Below are 20,287 nucleotides of genomic sequence, written 5' to 3'. Positions count from 1 at the left end.
TTTCGCCGGAGTCGTTGTATTATATACTGGTGTGTGCATGTATAAGTGAACGTCACAGAGTTGCGCGGGCTGTATCCCCATACGTGTCTGTCTCCGTAGATATGTGTCTATGTATTGTATGTGTCAGTGGGAATTTATCTGTGTACACGCTATAATATAATACAACTCGATACCGTCTTGGTTCTCTAAGTTTCTAGCCGCATAGCGTGCTCATGATTAATCCCAGTTATATGGGAGGAGTCGTGAAATCATCACGAAGCGTCGTCTAAGTTCCGCTCGTATTGGTGGAAGAAGCGATACAGAGACCGACGATGGTGGCAACCGTCACGTTGGTAAACTTCGGAGTTGCGACGAATCCGGTTGACGACATTAGTTGCCCGATGTCGCGATTAAACGTTGCAATAAGCACCTATTTGCGTCTCGAGCCCCGCGACGACGTCCTGGATGAGAAATTGAATCACGGCGGCGCGGCGCAGAGCCGGGACGACGCGACGCGACGAAGCGGCGCACAAACGTTTTATATGACAAGTATTAGGTCATTTCACGAGTCTTCGCGTATTTCGTCGCGCGAAATATTAAACATCGCTGCGCTCCCTCGCCCGGCAATCTGTTTGCCAGCGGATTATGCTCATCGTTCCGCTGGCTGTCGAAGCGGACTTCAATAAATGTGCTAGCCAGTCGCCAGCGGTTAATGTTTATCACCTTGATGCGAACTCTCATCGACATTACGATCTACGTTAGAACAAGAGAAAACATTTTATCAGATTGTTGCACAGGAAATGTCCAAGTTTGAACAGTCACTTTAAACAACGATAAATTTAACCAACATGTTCTGTCAACGAATAACAAATTTCTTGATTGTAGCAGGGTACAAATTGAATTTTTCGATTATTCGCGTTCTTCATTTACAAGATCGACATCTTCATTTCTGAGTTTTTCCACCATCGCCAAATAGTGCTTTTATTTGCTGTTATTACACAGACATTAACACAACCCTATAAAAATCCGAAACGGAAAACGTCATTCGCGAAGGAAGGAATTTCGAACTGCTTCTGTGGACAACGTTTATCATTGTGACGGGGGTAAACGGGGGGGGGGGGGGAGCGGGTCGAGGATGGATCGATCACGTAACAAGAGGGGAGATATTCAATTAATCGGCGATCGTGGGGGAAGCTTAATCGAGCAACGTCGGTAAAGGAAACAGATCCGAAGTTTGAAACTCGCGTTCGGAAGGTTGTCGCGGCGAGGCCCGTCTCGCGTCGCGCAGGCGAACTTGTCGCGCGTAATCTCAAGATTGCGAAGCGGAACGAAGAAGGAAGGAGCGAACGATGAACAAAAAAGACGACGAAGAAACGTGGCGGAATAGACGACTGGTGGGGTCGAGGGGCGGTCCGGGAGGAGGGGAAGAAGATGGAACGGCAGCAAGAGTCTATCCGTAGGTACGTGCGACTAAATGAAAGGAATGTAAATCATAAAAAGTTACGAGCTTTTAAATCTCCTACAAGGTGGTGCACGTTCGCTTTAATTACCTTACATCTCTCATTCCTCCCTCGCCCGCCGACTCCTTGGTCGTCTGGGGGGTGGCGGCACGGCGCGGCGCGGCGGTTCTAGTTCTTCCCAGTGCTTGCACGGTCCCTTCGAGGGAGAGCGGGGTTAGAACGAGTCGACTGAATTTCTTCCTTTTAGTGCGCTCTCTGTCCTTCAGCTGTCCCTCCCCTCCCACCGTCCTCCTTCGTCTTCCACCTCTCATTTGCATTCCGCGAAAACGAGTATCTCCTGCTCCCCCCGGTTCTCTAGCTATCTCGTTCCAACGGACTGGCACCTAGAGTCTCTCTTGCTCGTAGAAATTTCCTACCGCGAATAGATCACCTTCAGGGCCGCCTCGCTCTCGGGGATAATTAGCTACGTGGCTGTGGAGCACTCACGTCCTGATATGCGGTGTATGTATACCATAGAGGAAAAGGAAGAGAAGGGTGCCGTTTCAGCGGAGGGCCGGGCTGGGCCGGGTCGGGCCGCCTGGCTAGGGCAAAAGGGAAACGGAAGAAAGGAGCTGGAAAAACCATATGTACACGTTTGCCCCGTGTTCGTTATTAACGCCGCCGTCAAGGGATTTGCTCGCAAATGCTGTGCAGCCAAGATATGCAATCTTACCATGAAGAAGGGCCGTAACCGGCGCAGGGGGATTGCTTTCTAAGTGATCGCGAGATAAGTGAAACATTCCCTTCCGTCACGATGTCTCCCACGCGATGCTGATATCTGCGAAATGGAGGCGAACACGCTTTGCTCCTTTTTCGTTATTTGCTGGTTCGCCGCAGAGAATCTTGCGCCCGACTTGATTGGCGAATCAGGCGAGGTTGTTCTTGAAAATGGGTCAGAGTGCCGCTCCTCAAGTGGAGACAGAGACGAATACTATTTTGTTCGAAGAACAGGCAGATAACAGAAACGGGTTATCGGAATTTCAGTCAGCCATTTAAGAGATTCTATGTTTATTTATATCGCTGATTACATTTTCATTGGGATTCGAGTAAATCGAGCTACGGAAGATTCGTTGCGTATGAATACATTTTTGTTTTGAATTCAATGTTTGAAAATGTCGTGTTCGAGTCGTAGTCAACTTTGCATATAAGGTGTGACTCAAATTTTTCAATTATCAATGTCTAGATGTGTGTGAAATATTCAGGACTAAAATGTAACTTAGAAGTTGAGGATAAACGTGTGCAAAAAAGGTAATAGAAAAGCAAAGAATGAAAGTAGCGTTTTCGTACATAAATTTGTTTTTCCAATAACTGCAAACGGAAGTTTACTGTGAGTTCGAATTGGCATCAAAGGGTTAAATCACAAAGAAGTAGATATGTGTGTGTGTGTGTGCGTCCCGGATTAAATTTCTTTGGTACTGATGCTTCGAACCCAACCGCAACAAGCTTTTCTTTCATACCTAACGTATGTATGTACCCGACCAGGTTGCTAGAAAAGGAATATGTAATGCACATTGTTCGAAGTTCCACGAGGGTGGCCTAATCAGTAGGAAACGTTATTTGCACACCGCCCATGTAGTGGGGTTAATTAACGATGTTTGACGAGGTCGTCGGAGGACTCGCGTCCAGTAAACTCTCCTTCTCCTTACCGCGCCGTGTCGCAGAAACCCGTAGGGACTGAGAAGCTACCCTTGTTTATGTTACGAGGGATATTCGGAAGACTGGTATTGCCGGCGTCTCCGATCGAGTATCTTCGAAATTTCATTACGCTAGGCCGTTTACTTGGAAACTCATCTAGAACGTGGCTATTCTACATTTTCGTAGCCCGGAATAACGAAATTAAGCGCCCTTCAATTCCTTTATACGTGCCTATGAAGAATTCTCGTTATCGCAAATTGAACTCCGGAATTTCAAAACTGTCCATGGCGGAACTCACATTAACGTAAGTCAATGTCGAACGTTAAGACTCTTAACACAAGAGAAGTCTCTTGTGGTGACATTCTGCTTCTTCAGAAAAGACACTTGATGTGAAACTTCTAGCGCTCTGTGTTCACACTTACAATTAGAGTGAAGGTACTGTCTTGAGTCACGTGGTTCTTCTGACGCCAACAACTGAACGAAAGTCAACGACAGTCAAAATGTAACGATTGAACCACATGGAAGCAATAATATTTCGTAGCGATCACCATGAATATAAAAGCTTGGATCAATTTTTAAGATAATAGTTTTGCAGTGTCCCCATTCGGAGATCCGGTAATTCTTTTCACAGTCCCTGCGAGCTTTATGCACTGTTAAGCCCATTTTTGAATGTGCATCGAACTGGTTGATGAATAAAAGATGACATCATTCAATTCATCAAAGCGACCACATCCTCTGTGAGAGCTAACATGGCCCTATTCAACAACTCCTAACCTTAGAATGGCTAAGGGGATCGAAAAGGCTTTCAGGGCTCGACAGTTACGAAATGTTAAAATTACATGCACACATTCATTATTTACTTTTCTTAAGTCGCGTAATATCACGATAATAGCATCGTTTATTGTTACTTATCATGAACATTTTTTCACGTTATTACACACTCTATTAAGGGCAGCAGGCATTTTATTAGGTACACAGAAAAAAAGCCAGCTTCGTTCAGGTCGAAGGTACGGTGCAAAAAATTTCACTCATTTATAGGATTGTACAATTTTTTGCTATTTGATGTTTCAAGATTTTTTTTACTACAATGTACATCTAGTATGGTACTAGATGTCTAAAAAATTTATGATAGCTGCAGTGAATGCTGAAAAAACCGAACGTGAAATTGGCTTATTTTCAGTGTACCAAACAATGATCATCCTTTCAAACTTGAATAAAAACCGGGTTACACATGGTTGACAAAAATTAGACCGTTCCACAAATTGTAACATTTTACCACGCTTATATTAGCTTGCCAAGTTGTCGTTGTATGCGTCAAATATTGTAATCGAATTTTAATCCACTTCCCGATGAGCTAGAAACTTGAAACTTTAAACATAGCTCAGAACTGGATGACAATACAATATTAAAAAACAAATTTAAAAAAACTGTGCGTTCAGGAGAAAAAATTTTTTAATATTAACCGTTACACCTCGTCGCGCGACGCTCGGTAGTACATCATCGCGTTCAGCGATCCCTACTCAGGACGCGGGCGCTTCCTACTGCATTACGCGTTCCCACTCCGATTCATCCCCACTCCAGTGACCCACTTCGCACCAAAGGAGCTCAACGTGGTATTCCGTTCATTCAGTTCCATTTCGTACAATTTCGGACTCCATCAAGAGACGTCCCTCGGAGTCATCCCCTCATTCTATCTCGCGTATTTCCATATCTTGCGTTTCTCTATCTTATTATTTCATACCAGTATTGCTATATATTGCGTCCCATTTAAAAAAGAGTAAAAAGTAGAAAATAAAATATATAAAAAGAACTGTTTAAATACCACGCTTATATTAAAATGCACTAAGGAGAAAATAAAATTTTTCCTGGTTCTCCCAAAAATTTAATATAAATTTAGATAAAATCATGTCATTAGTGACTATAAAAATAAAATCGTGGAGTGCTAAACTATATTGACCTAATCTTCGTGGGCGCTTCACGCTTTTATTTTTATAGTCACTAATGTCATGATTTTATTTAAATTTATATTAAATTTTTGGGAAAACCAGAAAAAGATTATTTTCTCCTTTTTAGTGCATTTTAATATAAGCGTGGTTTTTAAAATGTTTTATTTTATATATATTTTTATAAATGTAACATCGAGTAAACGTTTCTAATAATATTGTTTACGCAAGATCTAGTTTAAACCAATACACTAATTCTGGGGATCCTATTTTTGACTAAGACATTTCTTTTTAATATCGGTCAAATGTGAATGGATACTAATTTGAATTAGCTTATTCCAAACGAACGAGCAACGCTCATGTATGTATTTCTTTGTCAATTATGCAATCGCAGGGGCAAGAATAGAACGTAAACTGATATAATCCTGGATACCGAACTTTCCCGAGCTTCATATAGTTAGTTGGTTAAACCCTGTATTGATCATTGTCGGTATCAGTCGAAATTGTTATCGATAAAGTTTACTGTCTGTGAAGTCTGCTGTTGATCAACTCTTGTCGGTAAAAATAATACCGATCAATTCTGTAGTCACGCTATAAAACTATTTCGTTTGTATTTTTGTTGAACAAAATTGTAAGTTTAATTGTTGGTATAAATTGAATAATATCCACAAAATTAACACGGTTTATGTCCCATTTTTTACTTTAACCATTGTTTAAACATATTTCTATGCTAACAATATAATTAGACTGCGGAATTTATCCGTTTATGAGAAAAATGTGTAGATTATTTCGTCCATACTTATGGCGACGCTCCTATCTGTCAAACCGCTTGAAATCTCTCAGCTTTACACAAGCATAACTTATGGACCAGTGAATTCCTAACATTGAAATTTGGATTACATTTAAAAAAGTTAAAAAATATTGGTTTCCTGAGGTGAAGTTTAGTCTTACGTTTGTATAGCCACCCAGCCATTAGAGCTCTCCTTTCGTATTCAGATTACGAAGATGCATTACAGAAACGATTTTCAGAGTGACAAATCCAAATACGTACTGAACTCTGTTATTCATACCTCGTATGACGGCAGAGTTATTACTAGAGAATCATTTTAGATTCAGTACATATTTTATTTTCGAAAAAGGTCATCGGAAATAAATGGTTATGCACGTGAACGGATTGCACAGCCCGAGCATGTAGTCTCTTTGGATTAATTCAAGAATTTTCGCTCGCGCGTGCACGCACAGTTCTGTTTACGTGTATTATGTAAGGGTGAAATCGCGATGAAAAATTCGGAACGATATTTCCCCACGTCCCGCGCAGTGCATGCGAGCTTGCATTCGCGTGTGCGCGACGCTCAAGCGGAGGAGAGCACGATCGGTGCGTGTAATACATGTAATATATAAAGCGTTGTAATACGTTACGGAAAGGGTGGAGCGAACGTCGAGTTGGATGGGACATACGTCACAAAGTGACAGGCGGAACAAATGGAATCTGAACCAGCAATCCGCCGGTGTAAACTGCTTATGTATTGAAATCTGCTAGACATCACAGACCGATGATCTAATAACGCTTTAAGTATTGAACGATTTTGCTACGCTTGCTGGAATATTTCTATCGATGAACAAATTAATCTCGGAAACGAACTCTTTATTGTCAATAAATTGACCTCTACATGAGATATCGTTCCTCCCTATCTGACGGTCGTCCTTCTTGAACAACCTCCGTACCAATTTGATAAAAAGTTTTATTGCCGCTTTGATAAGCTCTTCGACAAAGGGCAGTTCTCTTTGTGAAAAAATGAATGGAATATATTGTTAATTATTCGTCCAGCAAATATAAAAATTTCACAAAGTCGAAGTACAGTAGAATTTCGATTGTCCGAACACATTACCCACATACAGTCGATCTCCAAAATGTTCGAACGTCCTTTGAAACAGTATAACTTCTTTACGTGCAATGAAGATTTTGAAAAAATAAGAAGTTGTGCATCAATCGTAAAACACAGGGGTTAAATGGGAAATCATATATTGATCTAATACATTTAATATACAGGGTGTCCCAGTTTTTTCCGGCCAAACTCTGCCAGCGTGTTCTACACGCAAAAGTAAGATAAAAATGTTATATGAGCATATGCTCTTAAATGTTTTATTATGGAGTTATAACTAATAATACAAAATGTTAATGAACTGGCATTTCGTCGACACAGCGTACGAATGTATTATGAATATCTCTATTTGTGTTTACATAAACTCTTATGTTTACTTGCTGAAGTAGTTGATATCGACAATGATTTCTGCTGAGCTAATAATGTTTAGTACGCTGTACGACTTCATATCGAGATGCCGCGAGAATTTTCCAATCGTGAATATGCTGATATGCATTTTATTTATGGTTTTTGTAATGAAAGTGCCCGAGCTGCTGTAAGGGAATATCAGCGGAGAAGAAATCAGTAATACGATAGGGTCAATATTTCTTAGATGTCAATCCTGTATATAAAACATTTAAGAGCATATGTGCATATAACATTTTTTTCTTACTTTTTCGTGTAGTACACGCTGGCAAAGTTTGGCCGGAAAAAACTGGGACACCCTGTAGAATCAACAATACATATATTAATACCCATAAAATCTTTCATCAATCTTTCCACTGTTTTAAATCGCACCTTTACATTTTTGTCATAAACGCACAAAATCCGTAGTCTAGCTACGAATAACGGTACTTTAATATATTCAAGCTTCATTCCGATTAGATTGTCGCGGGGCGCTGACAAAAAGATTCAATTGCATGTGAGATCGGCTACAAAAGAGAACCTTATAAATATAATACAATCGTACGAATTCGTCCGGTATAAATTCATCGTTTCCGTGGAGTTTTTGTCGGGCGGATTGAAACAAGAAGGCGACGTAAAGAGAAAGGAAAGGTTCGATCGCGTTTTTATTGCGTTGCGTCTCGCATCGAGCCGAGTTAAGTCGAGCTATGGATGATACGATTGTAACGGAGACAACAGGAGTGTGGATAGCACACACGGAACAAAACGAAATCAAAGTCGTGTCGCGATCGTCAGTGACCTCGTTCCTCGATCTCTTTCGGATCTTCCCGAAGCCTCTTATCCGAGGCTTCCGAAACAAGACGTATCGTCGTCCGTGATAGTATACCAGTCAACCTCGGCACTGTTCTCAGATATTATAGCGACGCGCATAACAGGATGGATCATGGATTCGTCTTTCATCTTCTCACTGCCGCGACCAGTCAGATTTCGTAAATACGACCAGCTAACCGAGTTGATAAATTGAAGACGGAGATCTGGCTGTGAATCCGACGGTAAATCGATACCGACCGAACGTAGACGTCCGGAAAAAGTGTTACAATATGAATGTTTAGCCTGGAAGAGATTTTCAACAGCGCAGGACATCATCATTCCCAATTCCATATTTGCCAATGATCGATTTTTGCAAAACAAATTGGACAGACTCTACCATTCACCGAATAAATTTTACATGAGAACAAAATAGATGCAACGGATTGTTGCGATTATATCCTATGAAATTAAGTTTTATGTAGTCCTAATACGTATTGTGGAGTGTGCAGGAGCTGGAACACACCTGCGGAGTGGGCAGTGTTCGGAACTGCCGCTGTAAAACTTCGTTCTATACAATAGTCGATAAAAACACAGCTTTGTTGTGTTAGTGTATAATTTGGGGCTTTGAACTGCTTCATGTTGTTACATTTACTCGCTGCTAGTTTACAGATTGTGGTTTAAGGTGGAATTATCTATGCACGTCCACACGTACGCGTCTGTTGAATGCATCAAACGCATTTATATTGAAGCTAGCAATTTTTAACTGAACGTCTGATATTTTTAACGTCCGGACGTTGTGTTATCCGACAGCGTCGGCTATGTTATCAAGAGTACCTCGATACGTTGGGATTGCGACAAGGGGAAAATTGTGGGAGCAAAAGACACGTTTCCTGGTCGACTTTTCTGAGGAAACAATAATCCTAGAAGGAAAATTGATCAAGAAAGCTAGTGGAGAATTGATCCTGCTCCAGAAGGGTCACGGTTACGCTTCAGTCGTGTATTTAACGTATTGTAACGAATAAGGCTTCCTCTTATTTAGAACATATGCAGCGTGGTGTGGAAATTGTCGTACGACCGGGCACGAGGTGATTAGATACATAAAAAAAGATAAACATTTAGTATAACATCGGAAATTTCTCGCATGTATCGAGACATTACCATAGTCCTATATTCACATAAGGATTCGATAGTCAAAACACTGCCTGTACATGTGTTTATACATCAAAGCCCGGCTGCGACCGCTTAGAAGAAAACATCCGCTAAACTCAGCACCCTATTCTCGTTCGAATTAGACAATTTCGGCTTATCATTTCCATAGGAGTGTTCCGTATCTTCGGCTGGGGAATGGTCCTCCGTTTTCAGTGGCGGGATCGAGAGTATCGGACGAAGGATTACGACAAAACAAACACAGGCTTCTCATATCGCTCGGTCCCTTGGCACCGTCGTCGTCAGATAGGGGGATGAAACAATTGTCGTGAATTAGCGGCGAGCAAATCGGCGTGCAGGAAGACAATGGATCGCGGGATGAACACGCGAAAAGGGGATACACGGGGCAGAAAAATATGTAACTTGTTGACACGGCTCATCCCGCTGGGGCCCGACGTGATTATGCAGTCAAATGAGATTGTGGCATATGCATGAGCCTGGCCCTGGATCTCCCATCGTGACACAGCCTCCCTCTCGATTTCACCCCGCTCCTCCTCCCCCCCATGTCAGTTCCATTCTCTCAGACCAGCCTCTATCGCCTCTTCCTTCTTTCTTGCTCTGTACGTCTCGCTCTATCTATTTCTCTCTCTCTCACACACACAACGCGCGCGCACGCACGCACACACAGTCTCGTTCTATGTGTCTCTAACCGGAGTCTAACCCTCGCGCCAACCTCTATCCTTTTCCGGTTGTTTGTGCATTCGGGGGTGTCCTCTCAGTCGCGAACTCTTAACGATGCACCCAGGTGTCGTTAGAACAGTGACGATCTATGCCCCGATCCTCTTGACTTCCAAAGGATCCTCACGGTTAAGTTCGGGCTGTTAAGTTCCAAGTAGTTCGAAACGAGAACTGGTTACGGGATTGCAAGAGTTCATTATTGCGTGAAGTTGCCATGCTCGCGCGCGCGCGCGCGCGGTTGAACAAAGTCGCAGCCGGGGAATCGTATTATCCCCGTGTTTACATGAGAGACACGCGAGGAGTTTGGGCTCGTTCGGCTGCCATCGGTTTTCGACCGTCTTCGAAACGGCGACGCATAGACGTGGTATGTTGGCGGGTCTCTCAGTTTTCGGATTGTCCACCGTGGCACAACAGTTGCGGAGGATTCACAGAGTTCTGCGGTCGTTCAGATGCGGTTCCACGGAATCCGAAGATGATTTGCAGTCGCTCGCGAAAGTATTCGAAAGCTCGCTGTTCGAACATAAAACAATTGTTATACAGGGTGTTACCTGTAACGCGACGCACGATTTTTCACCCACTTGTAACCATCTGACAAAAAAAAGTTTACAACAGGAGTTGCAGACTATGGAGTGCACAATACGGCTGCCCCTTACTTTACCGGACTCAAAATTGGTGCCTTTCTACTATAAATTATGATGTATTTGGTATGTAATCCAGTATATCTGTACCCGGGGCGGCTGCAGATCGAAGTTTCGATCCAGTAGGATCAATGGTTCAGGAGTTATGTTTGCTTAAAGTTGAGCAATCTGTAGTGTTTTTGACAGGTAAGGGCGCCGCCATATTGGTTTGGTGGACCGGCGGGGATCTGCTCGGTAAGCGACTCACGGTCGTCACTACAAACCAATATGGCGGCGCCCTTACTTGAGAAAAACACTGCAGATTGCTCAACTTTCAGCAAGCATAACTCCTGAACCATTGATCCTACAGAATCGAAACTTCGATCTGCAGCCGCCCCGGTTACAAATCTACTGGATTACATACCAAATACATCAAAATTTATAGGAGAAAGGTACAAATTTTGAGTCCGGTGAAGTAAAATTTACTCCACGATAGATATCAGTAAAAAAAAATTCTAAAACAGGTTGTTTCCATGGCGAAATCGAGGTCACCTTGAGTATAACACGTAGGACCACATATTTTTTCTTCTTCCCATATTTAGAGGACATCAAGACGAATTTAAAACACATATTACATGATGTTTTTACTAACATATTACTCGATTTACAGTAGTGGAAATGTGAATATTTAGCTTTTCGTCGTATTCGACTTTAAGACAGTGCAAACATTATTTGATAGCGAAGAGCTTACTGAATGTAAGCACGCGACTAGAACATTAGAAAAATGCCTTCGGTAAATGTTTAATTCCGTATAATGTAAACACCGTATCAATCGCGGGATACAGGTACAAATTTCCACATTCCTAGATTCGAGATTTTGATAATTAACAGTTCCACGATAGAAGCCCGACACTCTCTAAAATTATCAACCTCTACATTTGCTTGTGTTAACGAATCGATTAGATCAGGATCAATGGCTATAACACTTTGATACGCCCGCTCTCTATCAATTAATCAACTAAGAAACCGGTTCACCGTCCCGATACGATTTACAACGCGCGGAAATTCGGATCGTCGTTCCGCGAGTTCCGCTAACGCCCCCAGCCCCGAGCTGTTCAATTACCGACGAGGTTTCGTCGAGTCGACGACGCGACGGCTGCTTTAACGAATAGGATTTCCATCGTGTTACCGTCACGATATCGGCGAATCCGATTGGCTTGTGTTTTCCCTGAGACATCGTTCACGGAAACAAAGGTAAACCATGATTTATAAGGTGTAGCGGGGACGCGAACTCCGACAATGGTTTACGGGGACGGGCGGACCTGAGAGGAGAACGAAGGAAATGCTTACGGGAGGAAAATCACATTCGTATACACGAGGAAACTGATGGCAGGAAAGAGGCAGAAACTTGTCGCCTCGCGGTTTCATTACGGTGATGTATCATTGCGTCAGACTTACGTCTCTGCCTACATGTACGTGCGTATGGCCACACGTGTTACTTCTCACCCGCTCGCACTACGTTGTTTCGCGTTTGTACAACCGCGACGCCGACTAGCGACGGTTCAGTCGATGTTTACACCGCGACGCGTCGCGACGGCCGAATCGATGAACACGTTCTCACGTTCGATCCAGAAACGGAATGCAGCTGCAAATAGGTCAAGTGTTAATTAGGTTCACCGGGTAGATTTCCTGTGGCGCTATCCTCTACGATCGCCACTCGACAGTTTCAAAATTAAGACCGGAGTCTGTTTGGAATGCTAATGTAAAGTGATCTTTGTAATTTTTTTATAACCCTCCAATGGTGGCCCATATCCGCAACTACACAGTTGACATAATGTTCTTAAATTGTTGATAAATGTCAATGACTCGAAAAAGCACAAAACGTTCACCATCGTCGCTCATATAGTCAGTGTAAAAAGTATTCGTACGCACTGTTGAACGAAATAACTTTTTGACGATTGTATCAAACGACCTGACTTTTTATGAGCAATTAAAAGCATTGGAGAAAATGCAATTTTTAAGATTACATGCGAAAATGAGAACAGCACTTTGATTAAATTGAACGTATCAGTTTCCCGGTAGAAATTAATCGTTTCAAGACTTTTTATGGAGTTTGTGTAAACGCGGAGGAAAATAACGTAGTCATATATGTCAATTATCTTGTATGGATCACTTTCTAGCACATTCCATTACGACGGAATAAAAAACAGTGGGTAAAACAGCCCTGGGAAGTTCAGATCGACAAATTGGTTGTCTAATAACACAGCTGTTGTAATAGTGGCGTTAAGAGGAGCGTAATTTGCTTGGCACAAGAGCGTGTGTGCGTGAGTACTTTTACGCGAATGTAGATCGATCTCGACGGGCTGGAACGAACGCGAGTGGTTCGATTTACGTTGACTCGCGCGGGAATGAGAACATCGTGTCACCATCGAATTTATGTAGAACAATCGATTCCGTTTTTTACGAGCGTTTACGTCATGCTGCTATTCCGGTGAAACATTTTAGAAAAGGTCACGAGGTCCTCGCCAGCTTAGGATCAGACTTATTAAATAAGTTTCACGGTCTTGCTTGATTTTTTAGGGTCGTCACAAAATCGACACCCTTTATTGATTATATGTAATGTATAACGTCTGGAGTACGAATCATTTATTAAGCATGCGCCTTCGTTTTCATTTTATCTATCTTCGATAATGTCTGAGACATACGTGGTAGATCCATGTAAGATAATATAAAAATACTACATTATTTTACAAAAGAAAATGTGTAAGTGTGTGCACATATTGATTACAAAAGAATAGAATTTAATTTTTCCTAAAATAAAGATATAACATAACATTTTTTTTATCTTCATCACGAGTTTGATTCGTCATTCATTGTATTGCAAGACGTTAACAGTGAATATCAAAAAAGCTGAAATAGTTTTGGAAAACGTCTATGTAATGCACTCATGTATTCATCTAGAATTATTAACTATCGTGTATATTTTTACTCCTTGTGAAAATATAAATTAGACGTTAATAAATACTATTAAACTTTAGAGCTGGGGTATGTAAGAAGGCCGGTACCACTTTTGCAGACAATACGCGTTTCATATTCTGTTATATAATAGTAACTAGTTAGAAACTTCTGAAATACAATGTTCTTTGTTATATGGAAAATATGACAGATGTAAGTTTAATTAATTACATATTAGGGACTTCCTCACATAGAAAAGTGTATAACTTAATAAAGAATAAGAATATGACGTTAAAGAACATTTTTGCTTGTTACAACATTTACTTTTGCGAATTAAATGATAAATTTTTATTTCAATCAACGGTAAAGGATCGTGTCACGCACCAGTAGCGTTACGAGGGTGAATATAGAAGTGTCTTTGGACAAATACGCCAGGTACAACAAAGATAGGTGTTGAATACGTGCTCGAAGAGCTTATGTCTATTCCACGATTACTGTAAAATTTGATTGCACGCTAAAAATTCTCTGGTGACTCGGAACTAGCAAGTAGGTTGTATCATGAGTCCCCACAAGGCGACGGTAATCATAGCGAATGAAACGCGTTCGAAGACGGTGCGGCGAATTTAAACGGTTCGATTTTACGGGGATGTCCGTGAGATTCTTAATTGGAGAACAGCATCGGCGTCGTTCCGCGTCGTCCCTAAATCCCCGACCGGCACGGAAATCGAAACTTTGCCCGGTGAGTCTTTGTCCGCAGTAACGCCGGCAATTTTGGGAATTCCTCTCGAGCTGGTGGGAGTATACCGAACGAGCAAGAACTTGCCGGGATTCTAACCGAAGCGACACGACGCAGCCCGCATTATCTAGCCAAGCGGGACCAAAGTCTTCGAGAGCCAAGACGATTCTTGTGCCGATGGCTCCGGGATTTCTGGGCTGCGCCTTTAGTATCCATTGGCCGACACCGGTTCTCGTTGTACGGCTCGTTCGATCAATGGCTCATCGAAAACCCTTCATCCGGATCGGTATCGATCGAATTTCTTGTCCTGGACCGGGCCTCGTTGTTCCCGGTCATGAATCACCGTGTTGCTGCTCGAGTTCGGTAACTCCTGCTCGTTTACGATCATTGCCGTCGGCGATCGACGAAGAAACGCGCACTGAGGAATTTCTACTGTCGTGTTTGATTTCCTCTTTTACGGGATTCAAGCCACGCTAAACCTAAACGTGCTGGAGATAAACGACAGAACTGATGAAGTTCCAGGTAATATTCCTTTTATTGCTTGAACAGCAATACCACAGTTCCCAGGTATACAGATTCTCTGAAGTTTTAACATTACCGACGAACGTGATCACTAGGGTGGCTCCTATTTACTCTTGTCGAAAAATTTGCTCAAAATTTCCCTTACACCACCACGCAGGATTGTTCCAAATAATTAAACAAGATTCGTCTAAAAGTTGGATGTCAAAAAATTCTAGGTTTACCTATAAAAAACTGGAGGTGACCTTGATAACTCTGGAAAAGAAGGGTTGACAAGAAGTTTGGTGCGATCAGTTTAAAGCTCTCCTTGAACCATGTTATTTTAGCAAAAATATTTCCGCTCGAACCGCTAGCAACAGAGTAATCTGAGCTAATCAAGCTTCGCGACTCACCCTGTATATACAGTATGTAAATTGCTCGTTGCATTTGTGTCTAGCTTTCCCAGCTGTACATTGTTGTAAAAATCCGGGGAAAATAGTCTGACAGATCTGAATTATCTGTTTGCAATGTGAAAGTACGAGGGAAATTCATTGTCAGGCTGCGAATCTTTATGCGTATATAAATTTTGTTGCAGTATAATTGAGAGAAATGGTTCATTGAAACTTTAGTTGTATTTAAATTGCAAATTTTGAAGTAGGTATATAAATGTTACGTTCCGAATAAAATTTTATTTTTTTTCGCTCCCATCCGGAAAGCGACGAGATAACACTATAGCATTTTGGGAACTCCCGACTCGGTCGCAGTAACAGGCTTTTTAAACAATTTTGCTCCCCGCTGAAAACACTTAGAAAATTGATTTTAGGATCATCGGGAACGAGAACACCCTCTTCATACATACATACATACATATAGGGTCCTTCTTTCCTGATTGCAAGTTAATTGCAAGTTATACATAAGGGTGTCCCAAAAATGGTATACTTCCTTGAAGAGGGTGATTCCTGAGTTCATTTGCTGTGCGTGGCTTGGTTAAGGAGTTATTAACGAAGTGCCGCGGACCAATCAGAGCGTGGCTACAGCGGACAGATTCTTGCTTGGCGAAGGAGGCAGACGAAAGTAGAAAGAGAAATAACTGTCCTCGCATCTACTGACTACCTAATTAGCAAATCACGGTTGAGAGCGCATAAAATACGCTGTATAATTCGTTAGATGGCAGTAATACAATGTAAACAATTTTGGAATAGGTTTGCTTTGATCTTCACGTTTGTTAAAGTGTTTGACACATCGCGTAGAAGGTTCTGCTTTCATGTCGAATAAATTTCTGTATTACCTGAATTCTTACGATAATGATTTATTCAACACTAGAACTACCGGATGGGTCAAACCGACATTTTCTTTCGTAAAGAAAATAAATGATTAATTTCACCGAAATTATAAGAATATTTTATGAAAATTCTTTATTCCCACACATAAAGTCATTATTACACTATAGATTTTATGCTTTTATAAATATTTTATGCTCATACTATATTTATCATTTTAAACTCATGATCATTTTGCAATCGATGCACAAACATTTTATCTTAAATATAGATCCGTAACCTAGTCATTATGTATAAACGATTAAAAAAGATATTTGCATACAGAGCCAATAAAGTTCCCTTCGAACAATTTTGTCCTGCGTGATCCCATAGAGATGCATCGGGACGCAAAACAATTTTCTATAGACATCAAAACTCTAACGAACTTGCATCTGCGGCAAGATGCATACATCAATCGCACAGATCGATTCGAAAAACGCAGCGCAGCGGTTCATCAAAGACCTTTCACCGTGGCCGATGCGTCGGCTGATATCGCACGAAGAGTCACGATCGTTTAACGTGATGAAATGCAAAAAGCAGCGGCAATGAAGTTTAATCAATACCCGATTGGGCTTGATTGCGCCGATCGATCGGTTACAATGTACATACGTGCATACGAATACGCACGTATGCCGCGGCTCGCTTGTAGTTCCTGCCGCGCATTTACAAATTGCTCGGCGCGGTCGACAATTAGAGCCGCGGCTCGTTTGTTTCCGTTTTACGATTTGCTCGGCCGCGTTGCATCGCGCCGTGTTCCACCCTCTCCCAGCGGATACTCCGTCGAAGAATACATTATGCCGCAGGCGCCTGAGGTAATTGGAAACCAAGAAACGTCTGATTAGCGGCAACGGGGAACGCGATTTTCGTCGGAGCGAAGGTACGACGTATGGGCCCAGGGAACCCTTGAACCCGAGTCCAAGCACCCACCGTCGCGAACACGTGCATGCAGCAGGGTCAGGGGATTGGTCCGGGTTACGACTCTACTCGGGGAGAATACCAATAGCGGTTTAACCAGCGGTAGCTATCCTGGTTAGTAAATTTACGGTCAGCATCCAAGTGTTATTATGTCGACTGGTTCGATTGTACAACTCCGGGAATATAGACTGCGACGAAATTTACGGCGGCTCGCAAATACGTCCGCATTGTTTTATCCTCACCTCCACCGATCACCGGCACCGCCGCCGCGTTATGTTTTTTTTTCATTTTTATTATATTTTTTTCGAATTCCGGTAAACCGAGCGTATTCAACACTTTCCCGAATCCGGACACACGGCGGTGAACAAGCTTGGATAGAATCTACCAGATAGATGATGCGCGAAGGGAACGCTCGGCTGTATAGTCACGCGCTCCCCCGCGCGACCACGCTGTCGCCGAATTGCGAAAAACAAAAATTCCATCGGGAATGGACAATTTGTTTTCCAATCTATCGTTCTTCCTTTCTCTTGATTTCTCACTTTATCCCGGATTCGCCGGACTGTTTCTCCGGGGGACGTGCTTGGATGGAAGAGATTGTTCAATTTTACTCTACTCGCATCCGTCCCTTCCGGCGTAATTATTGTACCGGTATGCGGAAATTTCAATTTTCTTTTATTCATACATGACACACGAGGTACATATGTGGACAGTAGAACATAAAGTTGATTATTTCGGCACATCGATAGCAGAACAAACAACGCGAAGAGGCGGCAGATCGCGTGCGCGCGTAACCATTATAAGTATAGATCATTACTACACTCCGGATTTTATGAATTTATAACGAATATTGCGTAGTAAACTGGTTCTTCTCTGCAATTATCAAAACAATCAAATCGTTTGGTCCAATTTTAAAAAAGTTATTAATCTTTAAACGATGTTCACTTAATTTTGTCCTTGACTGTACATATGCATAGCGTATTATGGTGCCCTGTTACTTACACTGGAGGGTGGTTTTCGGTGGTTTCATCCCTTGAATTTGAGTCTTCGCTGATAACAAAATACGTGCGCCATAATTTTAGGTAGACCGCGTATCTGCGAGGTTTCATCAAGATCGGAGTTTCTTGTTAGTGTTTAGAGAGGTTACATGATTTTTTGGTAGACACAAAACATTTTCCAGCATATCTTTCGATTTCTTCAAACTCGATATTGTTGTTGTTATAGAGGGTGACACCTAATGTTACTCATATACGACTTGTATAAAAAAATATTTGTAACATGTAATAATTATGACAATGTGTGCCTGATTCGTTTAAAACTTTGTTTCTACAACAAGTAATTTATGAGTGGATTTAGGTGGTACAATTAAGCGACCCACCCTGTGTAATGTCCACGGTATTCAGGACTAATGTTAATCATCGCGGTGTCATTCATCTATTATTATAATTCGACGGGTCGGTATTTCTTTCGCGTTCGCGATTTGTTGAAATTCATGGAAGTCAACCTCGGTGGGAAAAATACGAGCTGGATCATCCCCAGGGAGCTGGAGTCATTTCGTACACAGAACCTTTAAGCCCGGGAGCAAGGATATACGGGAGCGATATATCGGCGCGCCAGTTTACATCGCGATCCACAAACGATGCGCATTACTTATACAACGACGTGTTCCGTCTTTTTGATTTGCTTCGTGTTCGCTTTTGCTCCGTTAAAGCTGCGCCGCGTCAACTTTCTGCCGGCGAAGTGAATTCCGTCTCCGTAAGAAACTGTTTTTTCTCGCGCGGCCCACGGAAATGCGTTCGCAACTGTAGCAAAGCCACTCGCAGTAATCTCTGCGGAAAAAATCTCACCGGATCTCGAAGACGGAGAACGATTCCTTTAATATCGGGAAGTTGAACGAGTTTACAAAGACATCTGCATCGGATAAGTAAAAGAATTGTTTGGTTGGGTTCGATTGAAGTGGTTCCCAACACAATACTTCTAGATACGCCTACACATGTTTACGAAAGTTCTTAAAACCAGTAAGTGAATTTTAAGGTCTCTTCCGTGCTCATCATTAAGTTCTCGGTAAACCTCTTCCTCAGCAATAGTTCGAGGGATGCTTGACGTTATCAAAGTGTCCTGAAGTTCTTAATGAACCTTCATCAAAGTGATCTAGTAGTCGATTAAATTACTCTTGCATCCATTTTCAATGGGTTTACCAATTAACTTTGTATTTATTTCGAACCGTGTAACACTACGCGGTTTTCCGGTATAAAAGATCTTATATCTCCCATTACTCTAGGTTTATAATGTACAGCGGGATGGATAATGGATACGTATTATGACTGTCGACCTTGGATTATCCCAAGGTCATCTTAAAGATGTATATTGAACTTGTTTTTTCGGTACGTTCATAATATCAAAACAAAAATATGGCATTACATTAAAAAAACACAAAGTGACCTTGAAATAAATTTGAAAAATTTTTAAATATACATTTTTGTCACATTGGTATTCTACATAGAAAATGATTATAAAAGTCCCTGTAAACATCATTGCCCTATCATGTACCGTTCAGGAGTTATATCGACGGCACTTTCCCTGTATACATACTATGTATTAATAAAAAATTCTAAACGAAATTGAACAACAACATGTAATGAAAAACGAAAATTCTGTGATAGTCAGCCATTATCAAAATTGATACACGAATTGATAAAAATGGTGACTGGTCACAGACGGTCTATAGTACTTCTGAGTTAACTTAATATAGTAAATTTTTTCATTTACCGTTCTCTGAAAGTATGAGAAACCATTTTATCACTTCAGTAGTGTATCAACAGACATGGTCTATCAAGAAGATTCCATTTAGAAAATAAGAAAAATACCATTAGTAATAGTGCAAGACTATTCCTATTGCAAGACTCTTTGTATGTGCCACATGGTTAATTAAATCTTTTTCACCGTCTGAATAACGTTGAATAGAAACGCGTTTGTTTCCGAGTCTCAGATATTCTGTCTTATAAAAGGTTGTTTCACTGAATATTCCAAAGACGCCATTTATCACCTGTGCAAGACAAGAACAAGAGGACCCGACTGCGAAAGTTTGATTAAAATTAATTGATTACACGGTGAGTTATTAAAATCTGTAACAGCGAAGGGGTCAGACTTCCAATAAGTCTTTCGAAGGAGATTGTCGGCGGCGATTAACCGGAACCCGACGACAAACGTTTCGGTGCTCCGCGCAATTTGTC

At 41.7% G+C, this 20,287-nt stretch overlaps 1 protein-coding gene across 3 annotated transcripts in view; it reads left to right on the top strand.

The window, feature by feature from the left end:
* Positions 1-20,287, top strand: part of Scgdelta (sarcoglycan delta) — a 287,276-nt gene that overhangs the window by 52,162 nt on the left and 214,827 nt on the right. Inside the window, exon 1 of one of the 3 annotated variants that reach the window (XM_076420933.1) lies at positions 1,099-1,439. The exons of the other annotated variants lie outside the window; for them this stretch is intronic. The gene's annotated coding sequence lies outside the window, so the exon portion shown is untranslated. Of the gene's footprint in view, positions 1-1,098; positions 1,440-20,287 lie in introns of those variants that run through there. 3 annotated transcript variants of the gene reach the window in all.

Source organism: Lasioglossum baleicum, chromosome 3, assembly GCF_051020765.1.
Source record: "Lasioglossum baleicum chromosome 3, iyLasBale1, whole genome shotgun sequence".
NCBI classification, from domain to species: Eukaryota; Metazoa; Arthropoda; class Insecta; order Hymenoptera; family Halictidae; genus Lasioglossum; species Lasioglossum baleicum.
This window is presented reverse-complemented; position numbering and strand designations above follow the sequence as displayed.